We start from the raw sequence: 22,624 nt of genomic DNA, 5'->3' as shown, positions 1-22,624 counted from the left end.
GAGAGGAGAAGAAGAAAGTTAGGAAAAAAATATCCATTGTCAGTCTCATGATTCCTCCAGCTTCTTGGCTTTTAAGGTATCAAGTCTTCAAATTCTTGCAGGCTAGTCCCTGAGGCCATGTTAAGTGACCCTTGTAATTACTGTCTTGAAAAAGAAAATTTGGAGTGCTTTAAAAGCAGATTCCCTTGTATTAAGAGACGGTACAGGTATCAAGCAGTGTGCTCCAGTGAGCTGGAGTTAACTCCCCTTTTTTCCACCTCTGTGCCTCTGGTACCAATCTCTGGTAATTTTGCTTTAGCAGCTTGGTTGCGGAGCGTTAACTTCTGCTCTGTGTGGTGAGAATATGGGCTACATCACTGAGGACCATTGTGCTGCGCTCTCTCGCAGATATGCTTGGCTGGGAGGGACTGCAACTCTTCCCACATGTCACATGGAAGTATTTCAGGCGAAGCCTTTATGATAAATTAGGGAATGTGGTCAGCTAGAAACAGCCGGAGAGCTGTTTTATTAATCTGCGGGTGGATAACAATAAAAATGATGAAAGATCTAATCAGCTACATTATTAGCTAGAGGTTGGTGGGGCCAGGAGAGAAAAGGGGTGTGTGGGTGATGTGGGTGCTGGGGAGGGTTCAAAGACAGGGAGAGACAAGAGCATTGTTTGCAGGCACTGTCAGCCAGTAAAATTGAGAGGTGAAAACATTGCTGGAGATGATACCTTCAAAATTTCAGCCTTCAGCACCCCTTTCTCATTTCCTTTGACAGCTTGTTTAATCTGGGAACACCCACATTTTCAGCAGCCAAGTTGCCCATCAGTGTCTGTTGCTTCCTGTCTCAGCTGCGCCTTCCTCCAGTCCTCGGCGCCTCCTGGGGCAAGGGCATGCCAGGACACTAACAAGATGTTCCCTTCCTGTCTTGCCGAAGGTGGTGAAATGCCTCCTTTGTGGACTGCATTGAGGGGTGAGATGCTGTGCTTTCTGTTGGTGTGCCTTTAACTTTTCCAGCAAGACCTAGGAGACCTTGCTGATAGAAATGAGGGAGGTGGGCAACTCAGGCCCCTTTGGCATCCAGTATCAGCTGGTAGCGGGTTGTACATGGTGGGTGGGATGCTTATGGTAGTAGATAAAGGCTTTTGTATATTCTCTGTGTTCTCTTTCAATTTGGGTTCTATTGTCTTTCTTTTGGGGTAGTCAGGTAAGCAAATACAATACAGGAGAGTCCTGTCTAAGTACCTGGATATGGAAGAACTGGAAGGCTCCAAGTCTCCATTAAAGCTTTGATTTGGCAGCATCACAAAGTTCTGCAGTCAACACACCTGTATGCAAATGCACTATGGACAGCTAAAGAGGCTCTGTTCTTCGCTTACTCTGTCATATTATGCAACGCGTATTATTTGCTTACAATTCAGATCTGTCTCATAGTCTCTGTGGTAAGAACATATTGAAGAAAGACATCTCCTTTCCCAGCAATTTTCTCAGCTTCTCTTGATCATTAACATGCTGGAAATCACTTGAAAGAAACACTGCAATTTTTTAAGGGATTTTATTCATTTATTCATCAAGGTTAAGGACCCTGAAAAACTGCTGTCTACATCTTTTAGCACTTACTTCTTTCAAATCTCATATACATTATAGTCCTCAATCTGGACTTCTCTTTCGCTATGAGTTTTTCTCTGCCTGTATCTTTTGTTGCAGTATTAATGTACAATAAACTCCTTTAAAATTAGTTATACTGCCACAGTTGTCATGAGAACTCAAGTGATCTGATGAATTTAGTAAGAATTCCAGGCTGTGAAACAGACACAATGAAATTCTCTCCTTCAGCCTACTTGCCTCATTATTAAACCTTCAGTTTATGGTGTGCAGGCAGTCGCACACTATAATTGAGGTTCAATTGCCATTCTCATTATAAATCCCCTTTTCTCGCATCCTCATAACTTCAATCGACACGTGGGCTGAAACTGTGCACACTCACTTTTAGCCCACAGTAGGATATTTAACTCCATGATCTATGGGCTTTAGCTCTGCTGCCGTGCTCTGCTGCCCCATATATTTCACCATAACAGGAGCTTCCGGTGAGGTTAAAATACAAAAGCTGAGTATTAACAGGTCTACCTAGCTTAAGCACCAGACTTGCATCTGTATTTTAGGTAGCTAGTGAAGACATTGCACTCGTGGAGGCATTGACATGTGGAGGCTAGCCATCTGAGAGGGTGTTTTTTCAAGATCCTCTCTGCCAGCTTAAGTAACAGAACTTTCTTTGAAGCCTTGAAAAACACCTGTCCCTCCCCATTGACCAAACAGGAAATTTAGGCATTTCCTTCATTCACTGCCTAGAATTTAGTTACAAGTGAGTCCCAGCAAAACTTGCCTCTGCCTCCTTCCTCTGTGCCAGTGAGGTCTGCAAGTTCAGTCTGAATTTCTGTAGGGGATTCAAAACTGTTGACTGAATCCACTCGGACTCAGAGCAATTCCGTTAAGCCCTCAGTGCCAGGGGCGAGGACCTCCTTTTCTTTTTCTGTATGCTGTACTTGTTCTGCCTCCCCTCTGCTTTACTCCCAACACTAGCATGTAGAAGGAGGCACTTGGATGCAGACTTGCACTGCATGGGCCAACTTGGTGCTGAATCCTCCTAGCAAGTGTCAGTTCAGATGGGCAGTTCAACGTTACAGCTCAACCTGCAGCCAAGAACAGTGGAAAGGCTGCAGCACTCAAGAAGCATGCGAAGGTTTGGGGTTTGGGGCTTGGTTCTGCTCTTTGCCACGGGTTTCATGCGTGCCATTGGATGAGGCAGCTAGATCCATTGACTAGAGAGATCTGCTGACCCAAATGCTGCTGTAGACCTCAGGCTCAGATGTGGGCACTGGAAGCTAGATGGGACCATTTTCACCATAGCTGTGCTTGGAGGGATGTATGCAATGGAGGAAACCAAAATATCTACAGTGTACTCTGTATGCTGCAGTTGCCCACTCCCTGTCCTATGTACTCTCCACAGGCAGAGGAAGCGTTCTCCTGCCCTAGCTTTAGCACAGTGACTTCTCCTGAGGTGCTTCACGAAGAGGACTTGAGAGCTGAGACTTTGCAGAAACTCTTGCTGAGGGTTTGTAGAGAGGAGAGAGGTGTGAGTGATAAGAAAAACTAGCGCATATTTGTCAAGAAACCTGAACCAAAAGGATTTATGTCAAGAGATTTATTTTTTTTGGCAGTTATGAGAGATCACATAAAAAATAAGAAACACACATACTCATATATTTATAGTGGGGAGAAGGAGGTGGAGGAAAGAGATTCGTGCTAAAAGGGAATTGTTGAGTTGGGAAGTATGAGGCAGAGAAATAAATGACAACCTACAGCCAGACAAACCACAGACCACGACCAGTTCTCTCTGCAGACCGTTAGTGTAGGGGAGCATTTTTGATGCATGCTGCCAGGAAGACCATAGCTGTTCACTAAATCCCTCTCCCTGCCCTCGCTGTCATGGTCCAACAGCTGCTCGTGGCGTAGACAGCAGTGGTGATGGAAGGTGCTGCCATTTACCCCCAGTGGTTTATTACCAACCCTTCATTCCTGCTGCGGAGAGAGAAACCTCTGCCTGTTTCTGTCAGTCTGGCCAGATTCACCTCGGTCAGCACTCCAGGACCCTCCTCCACCACCCTTGACGTGTGAGGGAGCCCGTGGCAGGGGCTGAGGATGCAGGAGCATGTGGCAGGACCTGAGGACACCATGGCAATGTTTGCAGAGCTCATCTGCCAGTGCCACAAATCCTTGTTCTCCTCCAGGCATACAGCTCAGTTTTCTCACACCTCTCCCCCACTTTCTTTGCTCTCCAAGTGCTACTTGTAGGAGTTGAAAGTGAAGTGACAGAGCCTGAGAGAAAGGAGAAAATACAGCCTGTGCCTCTGAAAATACAAAAGGGACCCTCCTGCATACTTTGTTCCTCTCCTGGTACTCATCTCTGTCCCCAGCTGAACTGCTGTGACCAATGGCACTGAGAATTTTGCTCTATGAGTGTAGTGGAGGTGAGGAAAAAGCTAAAGAGAGGGAAGGAAAGTGACTCCTACACTGCTAACGTGGGAGATTTTGTTTGGTATAACCGTTATTTTGGGTGACAAGCCTTAACACCTTCCTTAATGCCATTTGCTGCATTTCAGGTCCACCCGTCAGAGCTTACGCTCTCTGGAAGATGGTGGTATTTCCCTGTGTGGTACGTGCACGTTTTGTGAATGTGTCAGGGATCCTGGCACTAAGGAAAGCATTTTCTAGAGCTATTTTCCTCCATTGTAATGGCAGGAGGGACTGGGCATGAGCTCTCCATGCTGCGTTGTATCAGTAACCCTAATAACTGCTTTCAAATCCTTATCCTAAGAAGTACTTCTGGCAATCACTGTCCATGTGTGCCTGGATTGGACAGAGTTTTAAGAAGTAGGTTGGCTGGAATAAGGTAGGTTTGAGCTTTGCTGACAGTTATCCCTAGAAACTCTGTGAAGAGTTTCTGCAGCCACCAGAGCTGTTCTGAATTTGTAATGAATTTGAAAATCATGCCTCAAGCGCAGTCTGCTCTAGAGACAGTGTTTAACGAAGAGTGAACTCCAGCTAACACCAAGCCCAGCAAATGAATATAGGGCGTTTTTGGGTAAGTCCAAGGTCTCCTCTGTTTAAACATTGTCACTAAGAAAATTCTGCTGCTTTCCAGTTCTGACCATCTGCAAGAAGGCTTACACCCAAGGCAACTAAGGACACACATCTTAAGCTGAGTGGTTATTCTGTTTCCAGAGATGCACTGGGTGCTGGATTTGTGTATAAAATTATAGGTGCAGGAATATAAGAAATACATTAGGATAACATATCAACCTAGGAAGACAAGTCCTGTGGAATTTTGCTCACCCATCTCTGCCTCGTAATTCTGTATCACTGATTCATCCTTACTCTAATAAACTAACCATCCTCTGTCGAAATGTGGTAGCCAACAGGCAGGCAGTGTGTTGTATCTGTTGTTTGTCAGGCACTGTCAGAGGGTTTTTCTTCGTTGACCTGAATAGTTGACATCTATTGTTCTTCTTGGTGGTGGTGTTCCTCAGTTAGATTTTAAGCTTTGTAGGTCAGGCACCATCATTTTGTTGGTGTTCACAGAATCACAGAATCAACCAGGTTGGAAGAGACCTCTGGGATCATCGAGTCCAACCGTTGTCCTGACACCACCCTGTCAACTAGACCATGGCACTAAATGCCATGTCCATTCTTGTCTTAAACACATCCAGAGATGGTGACTCCACCGCCTCCCTGGGCAGCCCCTTCCAGTGTCTAATAACCCTTTATGAAAAGAAATTCTTCCTAATGTCCAACCTGAACCTCCCCTGGCGAAGCTAGTTCCTGCAGTGAAGGTTTTTAGGCACCCATACAGTGTGACAAGTCAGGTTATGGCCACTGGAGAAGGACAAATCTTTCCTGCCAAAATATTTTCCACAAAGAAAGGTCAGTCTTGATTCCTCCTCCATCCTTCACCTCCTTGGTAATTACTAATAAAAAAAAAAATCATTTTGAGCCTGCTGGACTTAAAGGACTTCATTGTTGGTTGCATGTGGCAGGGTCCACGTGAACTGCTGCAGTACCTGACAGGAGTTTGTGAAAGCCGTGCTTCCATCCTCTGCCACTGGTCCTTCTTCACTGAGTGCTATTTCCCATGAAATTCTGAAATATCTTGCTAGTTGGCAACTTTTCTGGAAAGTTTTGCTGCTTGTAAATCAACAATTTGCTCCATTAGAAGTTTCTATGTTTTGAATGTTTTAGCCCCATCTGGGCTGAAAAATGTATGTTTTACAGGCTGGAATTAAATTTTTTTTTCCAGTGAGGTCTGCCAGGGAGACGTGTGGGAGATTCCGCTCCCTCCTCCTTTCCCCACAAAGTTCAGGTGGGTCAAATTCTACCATCAATGATCTAACTTTAGCTTTACTCCTTCAAATCCCCACGAGTCTCCTGGACCTGACTTTACAAGTCCTTTCATGTCACTTCACAATGTAGGAGGAAGTGAAAATTACAGGCCACAGGCGGGGTTCCAAAAAGTGCTCTCTCTTTCTCAGAAAAGGGCTGGCATCTTTCCATGTGCCTTCATTGTATTTTATAGCTATACTACAGTATTTAACAGCATAATTTAGTAAGTGTCAGTACTCCATCGTGGAGTGTGGAGGAACTGTCTTATTCAACCTCTGGCGACGTGTGCTGATTCAAATAATGCACCTGGAGGTAACATTAATGTTTTCTGGAAATGAAATTGGAGTCAGAAATGCCCTTATTGGCCATCAGCATAAATACTGGTGTCATCCTGATCAGCAAGCAGAATTCAAGACCTTTTGCCCTTAAAAGGTGATGCTCTCTCATGTTTTGATTCCTTTCCCACCAAAGCAGCTAACCCAAAGTGCAGACACATATTCGACTGGTTTATACCTGAGACAGAGATGGCTGGTTTTGTGCTGCGCTTCATGTCACACCTTTCCCAGCTTTTGAGCACTAGTAGATCATTTATTCATTATCATTGCATATGGTTGTACCTAAATTAGTTCTTTCCATTTAAAAAATATATTAAATTATTATTAAAGAAAATCAAAGTCCTTGACATGGATTGAAAATGTATCTGCAGAAGACCTGCTGCAACACAAAATCTGAGCAAAGCTTTCCCACCCTTCCAACTACAGGGCCTCTTCGTTCCTTGCATGTTTTGAGTGCCTGGTGGAGATAAGTCTGGCTGAGATCCTAGACTGCCATATGATTTAGGGTGTTCTAAGCATAGAGGGATAGGAAAACAGTGACTCTTCTGGGCTGTCAGACACCATTTCATGTTTGCCTCTGCTGTGGAGCTACCATCTGTGTCTTACCAGAGTATCAGAGAGGTCAGATGTCAAACGGAGTAGGAAGAGGCAACAGTTGCATCAGAAGCTGGTCAGATATCATCTAGTGAAGAGATTTTAATGTGTTCTCCAGCCCAGAAGGCTGCAATAGTCCATCATAATTTCTATCATCAGCTGTACCAGACTTTGTATGCAGCATAAAAAAACATTGAATCCATATAATATAATTCTTCATGCTTGCAGTCACAATGACAAGCCCTTCTTGCACTGGGACTGCTGCAGTTTGGTCTACTCTGTACTGATTTTTGACCTGTAGCCAAGTCTATGTTGAAGCTTCCTCTGCATATCGGCCAAGGGGTAGTGACCGTTCCTCAAGTCACCCTTCTCTCAGCTTAGAGGGGAATTCTAGTATCAGGGCTCTGCATGCATCATGTCCTGGCTTCAGTTCACAGGTGGTAAGGCTGGACCTGGCCTGATGAGGGCAGGCAGTGATAAGCTAACCATTATGCATGTGGGAAACCACCTCTTCTCCACTAGGTAGAACTGGAACTACTGTCTGGGGCAGAGTAGTTCCCCACAGTGTGCACTGAAGTCCTTGTCCCTCTGTACAACCCAACATTCTTTGGGTAAATGCTTTTGTGCTCAGCACTCTTCCTATCCACACTGGTTTTCCTGAAAAGAAACCCAGTCCAGAAAGGAGATGCAGTAAACCCTGGTAGATCTACCAGGTTGGACAACGGTGAGGAAAAGGCTTCATTGGGCACCTGTCCTACAACGTAGGTATAATTAAGGTTGTGCAAAGCTACCTGTATAGCCTTTGATAGTTTTATTTAATGAGAATAACAAGGGCCATGGCCAGAAGATAGACCTGCTTTGAATAGGAGTTTGGAAGAGAAAACCGCAGAGGTCCCTTCCCATCAGCATTGCTGTAACTTGGGTGCTACACTTGCACTGTTGGGGAAGTTCAGAAGGGTGGTGTCCATAGTAATACCATCTGCACATTTATAGCAATCATAGAATCATAGAGCATCCCAGGTTGGAAGGCACCTTGAAAGATCCCCTGGTCCAACCGTTTGTGGGAAAGGGAACATGGCTGAGATTATCTAGCACCCTGTCCAAATGTATCTAGAAAACCTCCAGTGATGGGGACTCTACCACATCCCTGGGGAGGTTGTTCCAGTGATTGATTGTTCTCACTGTAAAAAATTTATTTCTTACATCGAGATGAAACTTCTTCCGATGCAACTTCTAGCCGTTGTCCCTTGTCTTCTCCATGTGGCTCCTTGGGGAGAGAGAGCCTCTGTCTTTGTAGCCACACTTTAAATCGATAACATATTTCCTCTATAGCCTTCACCTGAAGTTATCAAAGCAGGCAAGGCAGTATTTTAACAAGAATGAGCTAGTTGGGCAATGGACTCTTGTATTTTTAAAAACCTCCTTTGTAAACATCAAAACCAATATGAGGCAAAGGCATATGTCATTTCACAAATGAGTAAAGTGAAGTGATGCAACACAGAAACGGTGATGAGTAACACTGCCATAGGCTAAGCACTGGTCCATACACTCCTCTCAAGACGGCATGTGGCTTGGTAACTGTCCAGCTCCACCATCTGCAGAGGCTGAAACTCAATTGCTGTTAATGAGGATGAAATTATGGTGATATTAGCATAATTAAAATGAGAAGAATCCTAGTTCAAGGATGATTGATGCCCATGGAAATCTTTGGATAGAAGCAGAAAAGGCAGGTCCAAGAATGTTGGCTCAGACTTTATTTACCTGCACAATTTCCCCAGGTACAGGAGGAAATGTCCTCAAAAAAACCCCAACTTTTAATGTGGCTACTGACTGGTATTAAATAAATGATGTATGTTGGCAGAGCGATAGATGAGAATAGCAGAAAACACATTGTGAAAGGAACCAGAAGAATTGCTGTCATAAATCTCCCCAAACTATTCTAGTCAGAGAGAGGCTAAAAACTAAGCAGGTTACTGGGAGCATAAGGAAGGGGGCTTTAGAAGAATACCATGACTCTGTAGGTTCATTGACACAAGTTTTGCCCATGTGTCCACCATCTTAGAAGAGGAGCAATGGACGCCCAAGGAAAGGAAAGGGTTGTGAAGGCATGATATTGCAACTTGGGTTGTTTGGCTTTTGAGTTTTATTTTTTATTTGAGGCAGGTTAAAAGAGCTCCAGGTGTTCTCTCTAGAAAAAAAGAGATTAGAAGGCAACATTAATCAAGTTTACAACATATTCAAACAAGTAGATAAAGAGGAGAGGAAAAAATACCCTGAAATGTTTTTCTAATGAATGCATATTTAGCTGAAGAATTCACAGGGGTCGACATGGAAAAATACATGTATATATGCAAAACTAGGGTTAGAAGACAAAGTAGGATTATTTTCAAAGCTCATAAATAATTTAAGTGTTGGAAGAAAAATGCAGAGGTTTCTGTTGATCTTATTGCCAAAGGAATGACTTTAGGCCTGACAAAGTAAGCGGCTAAAGGGGGTTTCACACAGAAGAATGGCAGAGCATAGCTGTTTGTCTATTACAACTTGTCACACCAATCATGGTTTTTCTTGGGGAAAAGATGGGCATGTTGGGATAGGATACAGTGGCTTCCTTGACACACTAAGATGCCTGTATCCAATGCTAAATGACCTTTACATTGAAAAGAAATTGCAGTTTCTTGTTGACTTCTGTAATGTGTTCACTGAAAACAGTTGTAAATGTTCCTATTAACTTTTTTTGCTGCAGAAACAGGCCATTGCTGAATGCTTTTGACAACCCCACTTGCAAAAGCCCAGGAGGAGCTTTACAAATGACCAGGAACTGGAAAAAAATTTGAGGAGCAGAGTGCCTTCTTCATTTGCATTTCTATTTATCATGAAAATTGTGCAACTTCACAGTGGCCAGGGAAGGTCATATAAGAGCTTCATTATCTGTTTTGCACGTGCAGTTATCCCTGCCACTGTCACACCTACTCAATCTCCACATCAATCACTTTGTGAAATTTAGTCATGCAGTTAAATGGCTGAAGTTCTCTAAGTCCCTGTTCCATATCATTTCTGTTCCTGCCAGGTGAGAACGACCAATAACTGCCCCTCTGGCTCATGTTCCAGTTTTGTTTTATTGAACTGGTCTGTATTTGTCTTTGAAATAACTTTTCTGGACAGGGAGAGAAGCCAGACTGACAGCCCTGAAACCTGCTTTCTGTGAACCTGTGGTCTCTTTGCCTTAACACCCCTCAAGCCTGTTGGCTGGAAGCCACTACTGCTCAGCTCAGGGAAGAGGTGCACAGAAACTCCAGCGCTTCTCTTCGGTATGCAGACCTTGACCATGTGTGCACTCTCTGAGGCTATTTCAAATGGTAAGTACAAACCATGGCTAATCTGTTTTACTTCCTGCTGCACTTGGCTTCTCTCAGTTACTACCTCCCAACTGAGATTTAGTGGTTTCCATCCTCACCGAAGTGAAGTGTTTCCTAATTCAGCCAGGTGTAATGCTTGGTCATGACCGTCCATCCGTCACCGGTGGTACAGACAAGGCAAATGTATGTGCACAAGCCCTGGAGGACTAATCCCTAAGAAGTGAGATCTCACTCTTTTCTTGACTTCTCTGCTAAAAATGCAACAAAAGCACCAGCTGGGCTAATGAGCAGGGATATAGACCCCTCTGACCTAGGACCATCAAAAGATTTCACATAGGAAGGCTTATTGACCAGCTGGATGGGAAGCAGCTGTCACTAGTGACCTGGTATAGAGGCAAAACAAGGTCCAGTCAGGCCAAGCTGAGAGATTTTTCTTCTCACCCCAGCTACACAGACTTCTACCCACTTCTCTTCACCATTTGCAGTCAGAGCGGGGGGACTGCTCCTTTAAACTGACAGAGGAAAACCCTTCCTAGAATTCAGCACTTGGTCGCGTCAGCCCCTTCATGGAAGGAAAAATTCCCCAGTCTCCAATTAAACTGGATCTGAACTGTAAGTCTTTCAGGCAAGTGTGTTGCTTTACGTGGATTCCTTACCTCTAGGAAAATAAAACACCTTAAATATCTAGTATTTCACTCAAACCCAGCTCTCTTCCAGCACTGCAAAAGCTTGGTAGTCAAGGAGAGAAAATATTTACTTAGTAAAGCTTTAAGATCAGGCTTTTGGGCTTGAAACTGAAAGATATAAATAAGCCAGATATAGAAAAACTCCTGCTTAAACTGCAGAGCTTAATCTGCAGAGCCAGGTAGCTCTCTAGTTCTTTATCCTGTTTTGACTTGGACTGCTCTGTGCAACCCAGTCACTAAACAGGAGTTTTGCCATTCACCCACCAAATCATCTCCTGAGTGGCATGCTCAGACTGGGCAAAGGAAGCTAATAAAAGGTCCCACACATAGGGCCAGCCTGCTCTTCTCAGGTTGCTGTGTGTCTCAGTCTAATCTCACATTTCTTCTCATATCCTAAATTTGGCTGCATGCTGCTTATCAGCTGGCAGAGGTATGCACAGCAACTCAGACCCCCTTTGGCATTTGGGCTGTGGAACACTAATGTGCACATATTTTGGATAGCTATCCCTTGGAGTTGGGGAGAGCTGGGTCCAGAGGGGCAAGTATCTCTTTGTCCTCAGTCTCCTGGTTTCCTGCCCTCGAACCAAACCAGGCTGCTTCCCAAAACCGACTCTAGTGCGCTTTCATGAAATGTGATGCAAAGTGTTAGTCTGATGATTATCGTGCGAAATTTGTGTGCTCTGGCATGCTCTGGGGTTGCTCCAGAAAGCAGTAATAGCAGAACAGACCAAGTGGAAGGAGTTAAAACAAGGAAAAATCGGACTGACACTTTTCATCTGAGCTTATATGCCATTGTAACAGTGGCTTCTATTGGCTAGGCTTAAAAAAGATATTGCTAACGTCTAACGCTTGATGACAGATGGTTCACCAATACTGCTAGGCCCATTGTCTCGCTTAATAGCTCTTTGTTCTAGCTGAAAGAAGGTAATCTTCTCTCGTAGAAGTTGGTAGGAGGATCTGTGTACAATGTGCCTTTTGACAACCGTTTCAGTTTTGGAGTCTGTTCTGTAGCTCACTGAAGTGGAATCATCTCTCTTACCCTCTGGAGGAGGGACTCACAAAAAAGGCATCACAGTCGTGATGCCCAGTTTGTGGGTGCTTTGCTATGTGGTAGGACTCACAACACTGAATTAGGCAATTGCATTCTCTGTGCTGTGTATGGAAAAAGTAAAACACATGATCTGATCTGCCTCAAAGGGTGAGGAGAAGTTTAGGGCCTCTGTCTCTCTGAGGACGAGAAGCACCCATTTTCGGGATGTCGTGCTCTGTATTCCCACTGGGGAGAGTTAACCCACCCACTCACCAGCTGCCTGCAAACTTGCATGTTCGTATCTCTTCTTTTTAAGAGCTGAAAGCAATAGCTGCAACCCAGCAATGCATACGACCCAGGAGAGTGCCCTGAGCAGCAGACTAATGTGTACCGGGGGATGGTCTGTGTCCTGTTCTCCCAGTGAGGTGTCCTGTGTGCTGTGCAACGCCCATCACCTTCATGGGAGCAGTGTTAGGAGCCTGGGTCTCCTAGGAGAGGTTGTGGAGTCATTCGCTCCCCATTTCCATTTCTATTTCCACATTTTAAATAAAACTAGGCAGATCAATGAGAGGAATTGTGAATACCTCCCTGGACTGCTCTATGATTGTATAATCAGGGCCATCTTCTGCGTCATGGGAGTCTCAGAGGACAAATCCCAGCTTCCAGATGGACAGAGGAAGAATCTGAACCTGTGCTTATCATATCTGATATGAATGCACTGCACGCCTCGAGGCTGCTGCTTACAGGAAAAGGGCTTGCTTACCTGTATGTGTGCAAGGAACCTCCTTCCTCAGTCTGTGCTCGCTTGAGGTAGTCCATGCCAAGTTCAGAACTTACCAGACTGAGACCCAGAATTCAGGATGGTTTACGAATGCCATGGTGAGAGGATGTTTGCTACCAAGGTGTTTCTTACCACCAGAACCCATTGTGGAAATAGTAATAGTAATAGTGCAATACACCAGTAACAGTGCTATACAGGTTCCTCAGCAGCAATGTGGAAATGTTTAAGGTTGTGTGGGCACTAACAAAAGCTTGTACAATACCAGTGGTGAGTGCAAGTGTGCAAAGAGAGGAGACTCTGAGCAACCTGATCTAGTTGAAGATGTCCTTGCTCAATGCAGGGCGGCTGGACTAGATGACCTTTAAAGGTCTCTTCCAACCCACTGTTCTACGATTCTATGAGACACCAGAATGACCTCATTCCCTTAATAAAAGGAGCACAAGGGCTCTGATTTGGTACCTTGCAAATGTTTTTTGGGGATGTGTTTGCTCTATTGTGAGTGCTTACTGTAGTGAGAGGGAAGCTATGGGATTGAAACCTGTTTTAAGGGCTGATTTCCTCAGTAAGTAGGACAGCAGTGCCATTCCAAAAGGCATTTTCAGACTCCACAGCTGGCTAATTTGAGACTGTGGCCTATTCCTATTTCATTGGCTCTGGAGTGGTAGGAGAAGCCAGATAGTTTCAAAAGAAGTTTGCTAAGAGACCTTCCTAGGCAACAGCATCAGCAGCTTCCTTCTCCAAATGACGCTGTGCACAAGCTCGCGCAAGCTGCTTGGGCAGCATTTGCACATTGCACCGAAGCACCCAGTGATGCGTGTTTCCTCATCTGTCCAACCCCTGTGATATGTGTGTTCTTCCTTGGACAACAAACGCAAACACCTTGCATGTTTCTAGACCCACAGGGCAGTCACTGCCCTGGTGTATTCTGGACTGGGATAAATGTGCTGTTGGAAACTGGGATATTCAAGGTGGGTAAGTCCTCACCTTGCTTTGCGAGGACATTTCCAAGTGGTATCACAATGTTAGTTACATAAAGGGAAAACAGGCAGAGCTCTGTAGCCTCATTCAAAGCCCAGATCATCTCTTAATAAAGGAAAGCTGTCTAATGGACATCTGCCTGGAGTGGGGATGGAGTGGAAGTGGGGAGAGGAATCGTTTCCTCTTGTGTGTGCAAAGGAAGAGTGGCTCTGTGGCTACGTCAGAAAATGTTGATATGGAAAAGTGACTCCAGGAAGGGATCGACCGCTTTCTTAGAGACACAGAAATGTGATTAGTGGTTGAAGTGTCTCCATGGGACTCCAGAAAGAATGACTGCAAACCATGCTTTGTACTTGTAACAAAGGTTGCCCCAGGCTATTCATGGGGATGGGATTGCAGTTTGCTCTAATCACACTGGTGGCATGGAGCACCTTGGCAAAGGATGGATGTTTGACCTTTAATAAACCTTTAGTTTCATGTAATGTGATTTAGCAGCCTCAAATAGGAGAGAGGAGTCAGCATCAAACAGCCAGTGGCTTTTAAACCTCTGTAATAGAGTGTTCCCAATCTTCTGTATCCTGGTGCAGGTGGGCAGGCAGTTACAGGCTTTCGGGTTGTCTTGGCCTCTCTCTTCATTTTCATTGCTTCATACAGGGGTTTTTCTTTGGCTGTTTGCCAGTCCCAAGAATACAGTCCCATGCAGAAACAGGCCCACGCTGCAAAGCTTTATTTGTTTTGCTTTATAGCACCTACAATGTAAAGGGGTGAACTTCCTTTGGAAAGAAGCATGGAGTCTACATATGACAAGCAGTTGAATCTTAAAACAGGGCTGGTATGTTTGAGCAGCCCAAAGAAGGATGTTTAAATCATCCATAAGGCCATACCTACATTTGTGCTTCAGCCCATCCTATTTTAGTCCATGTCTCCACCATAACCAGAGAGTTGAGCATGGCAAGTAAACATCACTTAGTTCCGGCAGCAGTGTGGTCACAGCAGTGCTTTATTTCCCTGCACACCAGTGTGAGTGAACCTCCAGTGGGCTGGTAGCATTGTGGTGCCTCCCTCCTGTTTGGGGACTGGCCTTGGGGATTTGCCCACTTTTTGAGCTTGCAGTGTAACGCATGAAGAAATGCCGAGAGAAGGATGAGGACCATGCATGGTCCCTCCTGTTTCACTGATTGTCTCTGCTGGTCCTCGTAGCCAGATTCCCCAATTTGGTAACCCCAATGGTGTCTCTGTGAAGTCAAATGTTTTTAGGGGTACTGGCCTGGGCCATAGAGGCAACTTTAATAGTGTTTTCTGACCTCCCCTTGGGAGGTGGCTGCTCCCCAGCACTGGATATTTTATCTTCTGTGTGTTGCAGGGAACCAGAAACAAGACCCTGAAATCTTGTCTCACAATCATCAGCCAACAGCTCTCAGCTGTGTCTCAGTGGCCAGGGGTGTCCCCAGCTAGATGCCCCAGGAATGCAGCCTATCCTACTCAGACCCTGTGGTGATGTCCTTGAAGGTACACCAGGATGTACCTCACAGTCCCGAATCCAGTGCAGGGACATAGCATCTACCTCAAGCAGAGGAATGAAGGGCTCTGGGGAGCTTCTGGGTCACAAGTGAGAGTGGGGAGGGCAGCCAGAGAAATGAGGAGGGAATCAGGCAACATCTTTTAGTGCTATCTTTGCTGTGACACTGTGGGAAATTGAGCCTATTTGTTGTGGGGTTGTCCTTCTCCAAAGGATGATCTTCACCAGCCCCACCCCACCTTAGTTCTCAAAGTGGCCTAGGTCAGAAGATGTGTCTCTGTTTGTCCTCTGTGTCCCTGCAGGTCAGGGCAGGATGTTGAATGGCCTTTGGAGTGGAAACCCCTTCTTACCAAAGACCTACTCCTCATTTTGTAGCTCAATGACATGTGAGGCCAGTTCCCACATCTTTAGCTTACTCAGCCCTCTACAGATCATCTTCTCTGCCGAAGGCATAGATGGGTTTGATTTATGTACTCTTCTGTATTTGCCTTTACCTTCACATGAAAAGAAAATACTGACCATATTCCCTCCTTGTATTCATCACCTGAGTTACATTTCATTTATTTCTATAGCCCTGAACAGACATTAGTAACTCATAATAGTAATAACAGGAGTTTCTACTAATAGAACTCCTTCCATCTGTGGACTTCAAATTATGGACAAGCACCATTAGTCCCATTTAGAGACGGATTTATCTGGTGCAACTTGTCCAAATGCAGATGTGGCTGCAAGAATCAGGAAGAAAATGCAAAGGCTCCTGATTTCAGCTCCAGCCTCAGCTCAGCTGATCTGGTACAGCCGTTTCAGGGGGAAAAGATATAATCATTCAAAAGACAAGATGTTAGGGATGCTCAGGAAGAATTTGAACCTCATCTCTGAAGACTGCTGGATTTCACAAGGTTGTCCCAAAGCAGCCAAAGGAGCAATGTCCTGAGCTTTGGCCTCTGTGTTTATCAGCATGAAAAAACCATGAGCGTGAAATCAAACAACAGGCTTCAAATGGGAGCTACAGTGACTCCAAATTGTATGTACCATTATTTGATCTTCTAACCTACTAGGTTTAAGGTAAACCACAGTGGAATATCAAGCAGACATTAAACGAAACAGTGTCATTAATTCAATCCAATGAGATATGTTTCATATAACAAAGGGATTTGTTCTGATGCTCAAACAATGTATATTAATGAAAGAGTTGAAATAGATTCATTTTGTTCTCAAAGCAAACACATTAAGGAGAGCCATCAAGAAGTAAAGAACACGGCGTGTTTTTTTTTTTAAACTGTGCTTTATTTAGGGCTAAGCTGGAAAGCGTCATTCAATAATTACAGAAGATTACAAGGAGTTTTAGGGAATTGAGAGTGAAAGAGCAGTTGTATGGAACTGCAGCTGCGTTACACATCTGTACTTCCTAGCTGTGGGCTCAGTCTGGCTGTCCTTACTCAGGCAAAACACCCACTACATTTCAGTGGGAGTTCTGACAGAGTAAGGACTGTAAGATCAGGCCCCGTAGGGAATTAAAATTAAAATAAAATTAAAAAAAAAAGAGAAAGGAAGAAAGTTCAAGATCGAGATAAAAAATACTAAGAAAAACAAACAAGAACATTAAAACAGAGTAAAATCAAATAAAGAATCAGAAACAATTATCACACTGCTCAATCGATGCAAACAAGTGTGAATGATGTAAATCAAGTTTTAAGACTGTGAAAATAAATTATAATAAATATGATATACTTTAAAATATATGTGTTCTTAAATAATTCATTGTTTTTTCTGAGTCAGATTTTTTAAAGCAATGTCTTATTTTTTAACTGCTCTAAAGTCATTTACCAAAGATAAATATCGTGCTTTCATTAAATAGTTTTCCTTGTTTTTTCTCTATCATTACAATTAAAAGTCCTACAAAATATGCAAATTTATTTACAGAAAACAGAGCCAGCATCTTTTTTTTTTTTTTAAACATCCCCCTGTTTTTCAAAGTTCCTTGTAAACAGTTTCAGAAGTTCTTCAAAGAGATTGTTTGCTTAGTTTGTTTTTCGTTTCGTTTTTTTTTTTTGTTTGTTTTTGTTTTTGTTTTTGTTTTTTTTTTTATTTTTTTTTTTTTAATTTTATTTTTTAAGATTAAGGTTCTAGGCTAACCCCTTGCCCTGAAGGTTTCTAGAGCAAATATGGAAGCTACTTAAGCATAGGATGATGGGAATTTTGCAGACAGCAGATCATGAAGACATGAAGCGTTTAGCTGTGTTTTGTTGTTCAAGTTAGAACTAACGTCTGATAAAAAGACAGCTGTTTTGTTTCCCATTTGCATTGTCTACAGAGTTGAGTTTTGTTTTGTTTATTTTTTTAATAGCTGGAATGCTTGCAGTTAAAAAAGCTGCCAAAGTAGCCGTTTATCTCCTTTTTCTCCTTGATAAATAATAGCATCCAACAGCAATTGCAAAGAGTAGGAATTTATGCTCAATCTAAACTCTACAAAAATTACAGTTCTACAACATCTTTGTTTTTAGCATTAACGCTAACTTCTATGTAGTAGTATTTTTTTTTTGCTTTTTTTGTTTTTTTTTTTTTTATGTTGTCTAATTTTTTCTATTATATAGGTATTTTAAACTTTCTTTTTTTAAATTCTGTACAACTATTAGGATTTTAAATGGGGAGAGTTAGAAGCATTTACAAACCTTTCTCGTTTTCCATTTAATATCAGCCATCTTTCCTTTCTCTTCTCTATGCCTTTTAATGTATTTATTTATGTATTTATTTATTTACTTTTTTGCTTTTCATAGATATCCATCTTACTTGCCTTTAACAGCGCAATCCTTACGTATTATACAGAAAACCATATGAAAGCTTCATAGACTCTAATTAATGTATAACCAAAGAACCTCCCAAAGTATCAAAGAACTATTATCTTGCCGTTTTAAAAGCATCTAAGCATTTTTTTTTAATTTTTACATATTTCTTATAATTGCTCTCAAAAACTGTTTTAGGAACAGCTCAGAGAAAAGGAAAGAACTTCCATATTTTACATACAGCTACAAGTCTGCGGTAAAAAGTTTTGTCCTTTGGTCCCTATATAGCTAAGGAATGACAGATAAAGATGCTCAGTGACTGTTACCATGGGTCGCGCATGGTAACCGCATCCTTGGTGGCAAACAGGCACTCCTTTGTCAGCATCCAGGTTTGCATCTCCTGTTTGAAGAAAAGCCGCTGTGGTGATATCAGTGTCTCTTCAGAAATCCTGGTTGATCTTGTTCCTGTTCTGATTCTACTTATGTGTTTGTTTGTTTGTTTTCAAGCGCATGTCCTTCGAAGTCAGCAGATGTGATACTTTTCTTGCAGAAATTTTACAGTCTAAACAATCAAAGAGAGAATAAATCTGGAGTCTTCAGCTTGATTGATATTTGCTGATATGTCAAAGGTGTAATCCAACAGTTCCTGTTTTTTTTTCTAATATATATATACTTTTTTTTTTTTTCTAAATGTGGCCCATTCAGCTGCTGCCCTAAAAAATGAAGAAGATCATTGCAAATTAAATCAAAAAGGGGAGGGGGAAGTAGGGAAGGTAGGGGGTATTTGGGATGGGGGGGAAAAGACCTAAAAAATGAAAATTAAATTAAAAACAAGCCTGTTCTTTTGGGCCCAATCCTGCTCCTGTTGAAAGTGATGGGTGTTTTTTTCTCCCTTCAATTGGGACAGGATGGGGCTTCTGGTTTAGTGTTTTGCTTTGGAGTCATTGGCTCTGATTCTGCTCCCACTCAACGTCAACAGAAAAATTCCCCTTGACTTCAGTGAGAACTGGATCAAATCCAAAGTGAGCAAGGTAGTCACGATCATGATAGAGAAAAATACAATTGCTCCTAATCGTAATAATAATAATAATAAATCAAAATAATAGTAGGGCATGTCTATGTAAATCTGTATCACTATGTATGTGCAGATAGCTGCATTTTAATTATTTTTAAGTGCCACTTCACAATGCCAGATCACAAGCTTACTTGGCGGGCTTTTGTAGTGTGAAAGGCATTGAGAAAGAATTGTTCTACATTTTAATGGGGTGACATCTATGACAGTGTATGAGCTTTCTGTGGAGATATAGCTGCCAATAACATCTACTCCTTTGTGAATATCAGAAAGTAGGACTTTGAACAGGCAATTTATAAGGAGGTTAAATAAAAAAAAAAAAAGACTGTTGGAATAAACTTTTTTTGCAAAAAAAAATGTAAAGCTAACATTTCTTAAATAAAAAAAAGTTATTTAAAAAAAATGTAATCATGATCCGACTAGGCTTGACATTTAAGTAGGATGCTTAATCATTAAGGATTAGCTCTTATCTCTTTCTAGCAAGCAGGTTCTTCTTATACACTCGGTGATTTATTACATTAAGAAACTTAGAAACTGCAAAAGGTCCACTCTGGTGGAAAAGTGTCATGCGGAATATCAATCCATGCTGGCAGGTTTTCACACTGTTGGTTCAACAAACAGCAAACCGTACACAGCAGTCTAAACAATTACAACACCAAAAATAATAATAGAATAAAAAAATAAAAAACACTCGTCAAGGACCCTTTTTCAGTTGTAAACAAAAAGATGCATTTTGGTTTTTGATCTGGGTGGGTTTTTTTCCCACTCAAAACAATCCCTCCCTCCCCCTGAGCAATTAATTTTGCCTGGAGTTGCTGTAATACGGAACCTTAGATTTAGGAATTCTTGAAAAGACATACAATGAGGCTTTTCTTGGGGTTGCTTTTTTTTGGATTGCTATAGTTTTCAAACTACTGTTACTATCATTACTTTTTTGGTTTTTGTTTTGCTTTGTTTTAATTTTTAGAGAGTGATTTGAAATATCCTAAGGGGAAAAAAAGGTGTCAATTGAAAAAGGCCCCCAATTCTCCAGAAAAAAATAAAATCACAAGATTTTCAGTGCAAAAAAATTAACCACGCATTTTTTCTCTCTTTTTTTTTTTCCAAATTATCTGTAGTTATAACAATCCCATTTTTTCTAAAGAATTAGGAATCCATCTTTTTTTTTTCCTTCTATGTGACATCTAAAGAAGCATAAAACGCTGACGAGAAATCAAACGACAAATAAAGAAACCACTGCAAGCACCAAAAACGAAACGAAAATGAGCACAGCAAAAAATTGTGGCAGCACAAAGTCAAAAAAGGCACATGTGATCATGACTGGCCAATCATCAACTGATACAACATCCAAGAAAAATGCTTCAATCACGGCACCTGCACGAAACTTGACGGCATGTCATGCAACCAATTCTTAGCTTGTTACATGACGCCATCATGTCACACTTTCAACTTCGAGTTGATTTGAACTTACGGCCTGGGGGACTGTATTCTCCACTTTCATGTCATTACGTGAACTTTTTTCCTAGCTCAGCGCGAGACTGTGGTGGATTTGACTGGCTCTTGGTTGGTTTTGTTGGAATTTGATTGAATGACAAAAGAAGAAAAGATTTTTTTTATATATATATATATATATATTTATATATAGTGTGGAAAAAGGGAAAGGTGGGGAAAGAAGATATATATAAAAATAATAATTTTTAAAAAACTTACAAACACAGCATCAGTCAAAAAGAGCTAATGGAAATACTTGCGATTAAACTATAGAAAATGAAACAAGAAGGAAAGCAAAACAAACTAGCTGAACAGAAAGAAAAGAAAGAAAGGAAGAAGAAAAGAAAGAAAGGAAGAAAAAAAGAATGGAGGAGGCCTAGCCAGAGACACACACGTAAAACACACACTTAAATGTAGGCACACGGTCAACAGTGAACAGGAACAGAACGTTATGCAGCGGTTGTTGAGGAGAGCATGCACTGAATGAATGAGCGCAGACACAGATCGGTTTGCAAAGTCTGGAAAATAAATACATTCGCTGCCAACCAGAATGCTTTCGTTAGCATCAGCCTTTCCCACACCACCCCCAGCATCCTGGGCTTCACTGGATGGCTAGCCAAAGTCCTCTGGGAGCCTTTCCATTCCCTCGGATGAAGTCTGGAGCAGGTACCACTCTAATTCAATTGCATCTCAAGTTTAAAATCATGGGGATTAATAGACCAAGAGCTGCTTGAGAGTCTTGGCTACTGAGAATGAAAAAAAAAAAGCAACTACTGCTGGTTGCTGTGTGTCCATTTAGTGGTTCACAGGACGGCGGGCTCTGAAACACAGCAATGCTGGTATGGCGTGGGAAGCAGACTGGTAGGAGGACTCGGATGATACGATGGTCCCTAAATCAGCATCATTAAAAGAAGGACATTTACTCCTTTGGTGTTTGGCTCTGGTCTGAATTTAAAAAATAATGGCAAAAAGTGAGAGAAGAGAAAGAGGGAAAGAGAAGAGGAGAGGAGAAGAGAGGAGAGGAGAAGGGAAGGGAAGGGAAGGGAAGGGAAGGGAAGGGAAGGGGAAGAGAAGAGGACAAAGAGAAAAGAGAAGAGAAGAGAAGAGAAGAGAAGAGAAGAGAAGAGAAGAGAAGAGAAGAGAAGAGAAGAGAAGAAGGAAAAGGGAAAAGGAAAGTGAAAGGAAAGGGGAAATGGAAAGGGAAAAGGAAAGAAGAAAAAGAAGAAAGAAAAGAAAAAAGAAAAGAAAAAGAAATAAAAAAATAAAAATAAAAATAGAAAGAAAGAAAAAAGAAAAAGAAAAAGAAAAAGAAAAAGAAAAACTAAAAAGAAACTGCCAGGGGCTGGTTGCTACAATCTCCAGAAGCACCCTGTTCCTTTCCTACAAAGGTAAATGTCCCTTTATTGGCCCAGGGAGTTTTGCCTCAGTAAACACCAAAAATCACTGCACACAACAACACACTTGTCTCAGTCAGCAGCTCTGCACCCTGTTCTTCAGGTATTGCCTTTCTATCCCCTTGGCAGGGCTCATATCTCTCCTCCCAGCCTATTTCTGAAAAGTCACTGCACACGACTGAAATTTCACCTTGCGTTTGGTTGTCACAAGAATATTGTTGGCAGTTCTCATCCTGAAGTCATGCATGCTGGCTAGAGAAAATTCTTTCTCTGGCTTTTTATTTTCATTGTTTCTGTCTTTTTTTTGATCTGAAACATGCTTTCTGGCTATAGAAGTTATGCTCAGTTGACAAGAGATGATGCTGAACTAAGCCCCTGATCTGAGCACTTGCTTCAGCTCCACACTTTTCCCACAGTTGGCTGCTGTCTTGGTTGGAGTGGACTCTTTCTTGATGGCCTGGCCCCAGTGCTCTGCCCTTTGATGAACTGGAAGTGTCAACCTGAGCTTGCTGGAGTTTGAGTGAAGGCAATAGACTGGTACCCCCAAGGCAGATGCAAGATCTGGGTCTACATTTCACAAGCCAAGAGGGAGAAAACTGTCTTTTTGAAGATGTCCCAGGGTAGAGCTGTTGTCACTTGTGTCCCTGGGTGCTCAAGGACAGGTAGTGTCAGCTGTACAGGTCC

This window comes from Nyctibius grandis, chromosome Z (assembly GCF_013368605.1).
Source record: "Nyctibius grandis isolate bNycGra1 chromosome Z, bNycGra1.pri, whole genome shotgun sequence".
NCBI classification, from domain to species: domain Eukaryota; kingdom Metazoa; phylum Chordata; class Aves; order Nyctibiiformes; family Nyctibiidae; genus Nyctibius; species Nyctibius grandis.
Note: the sequence above shows the minus strand (reverse complement) of the source record.